This window comes from Carettochelys insculpta, chromosome 1, assembly GCF_033958435.1.
Source record: "Carettochelys insculpta isolate YL-2023 chromosome 1, ASM3395843v1, whole genome shotgun sequence".
Taxonomy (NCBI): domain Eukaryota; kingdom Metazoa; phylum Chordata; order Testudines; family Carettochelyidae; genus Carettochelys; species Carettochelys insculpta.
The window spans coordinates 2638326-2644969 of NC_134137.1; the positions used below are offsets into that span (position 1 = coordinate 2638326).

The 6644-nt window shown below is 46.5% G+C and overlaps 1 pseudogene; it reads right to left on the reverse strand.

Annotated features, from left to right (window-relative positions):
* Positions 1–1398: 1398 nt before the first annotated feature.
* On the reverse strand, positions 1399–2437 carry LOC142007225 (olfactory receptor 52E8-like; annotated as a pseudogene).
* Positions 2438–6644: the final 4207 nt, after the last annotated feature.

Consider the following 6644-nt stretch of genomic DNA (forward strand, 5'->3'; position numbering starts at 1 on the left):
GCAGTACAGTGGAAAAGGGCCTAGGGGTTATGGTGGATGAAAGGCTGGATATGAGTAAACAGTGTGACTTTGTAGCCAAGATGGCTACTGGCATATTTGGGTGCATCAGGAGGAGCATTGCGAGCAGATCTAGAGAAGTGGTTTTTCCCCTCTATTCAGCACACGAGGCACAGATAAGCCCACATCTGGAATACGGTGTCCAGTTTTGGGCTGCCCAGCATAAAAAGGCTGTGGATGTGCTGTAGCAGTTCAGTGGAAGGCAACAAAAATGATTAAGGGGCTGGAGCACATGACCTATAAGGAGAGGCTGAGGGATTTGGGTTTATTTAGTTTACAGGAGAGAAAACTGAGGGGTGATTTAATAGCAGCCTTCAACTTCCTGAAGGAGTGCTCTAAAAGGGGTGGAGAGAAATTGTTCTCAGTGGTGACAGACAGCGGAACAAGGAGCAATGGTCTGAAGTTACAGAATGAGAGGAGTAGGATGGATATCAGGAAAAACTACTTCACCAGGAGGGTGGTGAACCACTGGAGTGTGTTGCCTACATAGGTGGTGAAATCTCCATCCCTAGAGGTTTTTAAGTCCCAGCTTGACATGGTATTAGCTGGGATAACTTAGTGGGGGGTTGATCCTGCCTGAAGCAGGGGCTGGACTAGATGACTCCCTGAGGTCCCTTCCATCCCTATGATTCTGTGATTCTATGATGCACACTTGCTCAGGCCATGTGAGTGGAGCTGGGTGGAAAAGTGTCCACAAGATGTTCTCATCAAGTGGATGTAGTGCCTTTGCACTTGAAGTTTCCCCAAGTGATCTGGTTCCAGAGTGACCTCACCAGAGTTCCCTGTTTCTTGAACCAGGCAGTGCCGGTTTAGATCAAGGAGAGCAATGTATGTCTCAAAACAGCAAGGGCATAAGGGATCTTTATTTCTAAAATGTTTTTTGTTTTCTATCTCCCTCTGTCCCTCTCTCTCTTTTACTCTCACTCTTATTATCTCTGGTGTAGCACTGTGAATAGCTTCATCTGAGAGTTGGTGTGACTGGACCAGAACCAGTCTACACCAAGGTGCAAAGCCAACTTAATTTACACAGATGCAGCTATGGAAATACTATACCCAGTGACCACGTGCCTTATGTCATGTAACTATGTGTAATCCAATGTGGGGGAGTCAAGTGGAGAAAATCTCCCGCTGTCTTCCCTTACGGTACTCAATTGAATGATGTGCCAGAGTTGACCAGTCAGCCTTACCTCAGTCCCTGGGAAAAGAGCGGATCACTTCCTCCAGGAATTCATTTTTAAACCAGTCGGAAGACTGAAAAAGATTACTAGCATTCAATGTGGTTTCACAAAGGGCGAGTCATTCCTGACCAGCCCAATTGTCCTCTAAGGTACCCTAACTGTCTCAGTGGATCAGGTGAGAGTAATGGATATGGCACATCTTTACCTGAGCAAAACTTTTAATATGGTGATCAAGGTCCATGGAAAAAACTTTAGACCCTTTATGAAGAAAGAGGTGGAGCAGACTGTCCCAGATCTGTTTGGTCCTCACCCCATAGATGATGGGGTTCAGCATGGGGGGGGGGCACTAAGAGGTATGCATTGCTAATGAGAAGATGGAAATGAATAGGCAAATTGTGGCCAAACCGGGTTGTGAGGGAGAAGAAGAGAGTTGGGATATAAAAAGCTAAGATTAAACACAGGTGGGAGTTGCATGTCCCAAAAGTTTTGAGCTGGGCCTCCTTTGTGGGAAGGCAGAAGATGGCCCTGAGGATCTGTGTGTAGGACAGGGAAATAAAAAACACATCAAGACCAACTCTAAAGATTAGTGCAAAGAGCCCATAGTAATTATTTATGTGGATGTCAGAACAGGACAACTTCGCCACATCCAGGTGTTCACAGTGCGTGTAGGGGATGACATTGGTTCTGCAATATGGCCACTACCTGACGAGGAAAGGGTAGGGCAGGGCAAGCATGCTGCCATGCAGCACCACGACCAGGCCGATGATGGCAACAACATGGTTTGTCAAGATTGTGGAATGTCTCAGGGGGTGGCAGATGGCCACATAACGATCTAAAGCCAGAGCCACATATATCCCAGACTCAATTGCTGTGAAGCTGTGAACAAAGTACAACTGGGCAAGGCAGGCACGGAAATTAATCTCCCTGGAACTGAACCAGAAAATGCTTAGCATTTTGGGCATGGTAGATGTACACAGGACCAGATCCATGATAGCCAGCATGCAAAGGAAATAGTACATGGGCTCATGGAAGCTTGGCTCTCTCTTCACAATGAACAGGATGGTGAAGTTCCCCAAGATGGCTGTAATGTACATGGTGCAGAAGGGGATGGAGGTCCAGACATGGGCTGCCTCCAGGCCAGGAATGCCCATCAGGCTAAAGGTGGAGGGGTTGATGAAATTAGTTGTGTTAGAATCTGCCATGGAGTAAGAAAGATGGTGTCCAACCCTAAGGCCGAACAGTGTCTCCTGTATGTACCATATGCCCGTGTCTTTCTGTATGTGCCCAGGATCTAGGGTGATGTGCACAGAACAAATGCTTAGAAGGAAAGGCAGTGTTAATATGAGACAGTGCGTACACTACTGGAGGCTGCATTCATGGATGAACCAAAATGACCACTCTTCACAAACTGAAAATCAACAGTTTTCCCTATTCAGAAAAATTACTTATGAATGACAGATTTCTGAGACAGGCTTTGAGAATGGGGGAGGCTGGCACAAGACAACAATTTGGGAGGTCTGGGATTGGTTACTTTAAAGACAAGATGCACAAGGAGGCATATGATAAAGGAGAGAAACCAAATGGAACTGAACATATACAAAAAGAGAAAGATCAAAGCATTCCCAAACAGTAAGGCTCTGTCTCCAAGAGTCCCCTCCTTTTAGAAAGGGCATGTTATTCAGCGAGTTCGAAAGATGATAATGAGGTGCTATCATGAATATGCAGTGCCTCATTAGGATAATTACGGCCGTGGCAATTCAAAAGGACCGCTTTCAAATCACGCGCCGCCCATGTAGCTGGGGGCCATTCAGAACAATCCCCCCAAGTCTTTGAAAGCCCCTTTTTCCCATTTGTTTTGGACATGAGGACAGGCATACTGACTGTCTGAGTGCATTTGGTGAACAAGGGCTCATACCGATAAAATGTTTTAACATGGTGAGATGAAACATTATCCTCTTAGCAGAGGAAATGCCAGTCCACCCCATACACTGGGGCACTGAGTGATGGAACACGGGGACCATAGAAAGGGTTTAGGGTCTTTGTGGACACCCAGTGCATTATGAGATACCAGTGTATTGCTGCAGCCAAAGGATGTGACCCTGGGCTCCATAAATCAGTGAGTTGTGAGAGGAAGCACATGAAGTGTTTTACCTCTGTTCTTCTTGGCAGTCATTCGATAATGAGTAGGGCAACTTCATGTCACCCTTCTATTTGAGTCTGTTGGTGGCTGACGAGCACAATTCTGGCATTACAGATTTATCACAGAAGAGGCAGATGTTGGTAGCCGTTGGAGGGATGTGGGTCAGTTTTTGATGCTCTTTTCTTCTCTGCTTCTCAACTTTAGTGGAAAGATGACTTCTGTGGTTTTGGAAAGTGCTCCATATTTTCCAGCAATGCTCCATTGACTTCAATAGAAGGTACATGAGATTATCCCTTTGGCAAGGGCTGGTGGAGCACCTTGGTCTTGTTGATGCTCAGTGTGATTCTCGGGTGCTTCAGTGAAGTCACTTAACATAGTATTAAGGGAAGTGGGAGAAAAAGCAGAAACCTTGTTGTCATCTACGTACTGGAGCTAACAGCAACGAAGGGTCCTGTGGCACCTTATAGACTAACAGAAAAGTTTTGAGCATGAGCTTTCGTGAGCACAGACTCACTTCATCAGACGCTGGTCTTGGAAATCTGCAGGGCCAGGTATAAATAAGCCAGAGCAAGGGTGGGGATAACAAGGTTAGCTCAGTCAGCAAGGGTGAGGCTTACTACCAGCAGTTGATCTGGACGTGTGAACACCAAGCGAGGGGAAGCTGCTTCTGTGTTTAGCCAGCCATTCGCAGTCTTTGTTTAAGCCAGAGCTGAGGGCGTCGAATTTGCAGTTGAATTGTAGCTCCGCAATTTCTCTTTGGAGTCTGGTCCTGAAATTTCTTTGCTGTAGGATAGCTACTTTTAAGTCTGCTACTGTGTGGCCTGGGAGATTGAAGTGCTCTCCTACGGGTTTTTGTACGTTGCCATTTCTGATATCTGATTTGTGTGCGTTTATTCTTTTACGTAGAGACTGTCCAGTTTGTCCGATGTATATAGCAGAGGGGCATTGCTGGCACATGATGGCATAAATTATATTGGTAGATGTGCAGCTGAATGAACTTACGATGGTGTGGCTGATCTGGTTAGGTCCTGTAATGGTGTTGCTGGTGTAGATATGTGGGCAGAGCTGGCAATGAGGTTTGTTGCATGGATGGGTCCCTGAGTTAGAGTGACTGTGGTGCAGTGTATAGTTGCTGGTTAGGATTTGCTTCAGGTTGGCAGGTTGTCTGTGGGCAAGGACTGGTCTGCCTCCCAAGGCCTGTGAAAGTGGGGGATCCTTGTCCAGGATGGGTTGTAAATCCCTGATGATGCGCTGTAGAGGTTTTAGCTGAGGACTGTAGGTGATGGCTAGTGGTGTTCTGTCGGTTTCTGTCTTGGGCTTGTCTTGTAGTAAGAGGCTTCGTGGCACATGTCTGGCTCTGTTGATCTTTTTTTTCACTTCCTCAGGTGGGTATTGCAGTTTCAAGAATGCTTTGTAGAGATCTTGCAGGTGTTTGTCTCTGTTGGAGGGGTTGGAGCAAATGCGGTTATATCTTAGTGCTTGGCTATAGACAATTGATCGTGAGGTGTGTCTGGGATGGAAGCTGGAGGCATGAAGGTAGGCGTAGTGGTCCGTAGGTTTATGGTACAGGGTGGTATTGATGTGGCCATCGTGTATTAGTGCCCTGGTGTCCAGGAAGTGGATCTCCTGTGTGGACTGTTCCAGGCTGAGGTTGATGTTGGGGTGAAAGTTGTTGAAGTCCCGGTGGAATTCCTCCAGAGTCTCCTTCCCACGGGTCCAGATGATGAAGAGGTCATCAATGTAGCATAAGCAGAGATGGGGTGTTAGTGGACGAGAGCTAAGGAAGTGCTGTTCCAGGTCAGCCGTGAAAATATTGGCATATTGAGGGGCCGTGCGGGTACCCATCGCTGTGCCGCTGATTTGAAGGTATATATCGTTGCCAAATCTGAAATAGTTGAGTGTGAGGATAAAGTTACAGAGCTCAGCCATCAGATGTGCTGTAGCATCATCAGGGATACTGTTCCAGATGGCATTTATTCCATCTTTGTGTGGGATGTTGGTATAGAGAGCCTCTACATCCACGGTGGCTAGGATAGTGTTTTCTGGTAGGTCATCAATGTCTTGCAGTTTTCTCAGGAAGTCAGTGGTGTCTCGGAGATAGCTGGGAGTGCTGGTGGCATAGGGTCTGAGGACAGAGTCCACATAACCAGACAGTCCTTCAGGTCTTCTCCTCCTTTAGCTCCTGTTTATCCTCAGTCCACACAAAAATTTAATTTCTACTCAACTATACACTAGCCAATCAAATTACTGAAATTTTGCTAAGCAATACTAATAGTGTAACAGTTCTCTAACCAATTAAATCACAGAATCACAGAATCGTAGGGCTGGAAGGGAACTCAGGAGGTCATCTAGTCCAGCCCCCCGCTTCAAGCAGCATCAGTCAATCAATCCCCACTAAGTCATCCCAGCCAGGACCTTGTCCAGCCAGGACTTAAACCACAAGGGATGGAAAACCCATCACCTTTCTAGGCAACACATTTCAACACTTCACCACCCACCTGGTGAAGTAGTTTTTCCTAATATCTAACCTACACCTCTCCCTCTTCAACTTCAGACCATTACTCCTTGTTCTGTCATCTGACACCACTGAGAACAGTTTCTCACTCTCCTCTTTAGAGCTCCCCTTCAGTAAGTTGAAGGCTGCTATTAAATCACCCCTAAGTCTTCTCTTCTGTAAACTAAACAAACCCAAATTCTCAGCCTATCCTCCTAAGTCTTGTGCTCCAGCCCCTTAATCATTTTTGTTGCCCTCCACTGAACCTACTCCAGCAAATCCACATCCTTTTTATACTGTGGGGCCCAAAACTGGACACAATATTCCAGATGTGGCCTAACCAGTGCAGAATGGAGGGGAACAGCTACTTTTCTAGATCTGCTTGAAATGCTCCTCCTAATGCCCCCTAGTTTGCCGTTAGCCTTCTTGGCTACAAGGGCACCCTGTTTACTTATATCCAGCCTTTCAACCACCATAACCCCTAGGTTCCTTTCCATTGTACTGACGCTGAGCCAGTCCGTTCCCAGCCTATAACAATGCTTTGGATTCTTCTGCCCCAGGTGCAGGACTCTACACTTCTCTCTGTTGAACTACATCAGATTTGTTTTGTCCCATTCCTCCATTTATCCAGGTCACTCTGGATCGTCTCTGTACCCTCCAGCCTATCTACCTCTCCCCCTAGTTTTGTGTCATCCGCAAACTTGCTGAGGGTACAATCCAATCCCTCATCCAGGTCATTAATAAAGATGTTGAATTACCCTGGCCTCAGAAATGA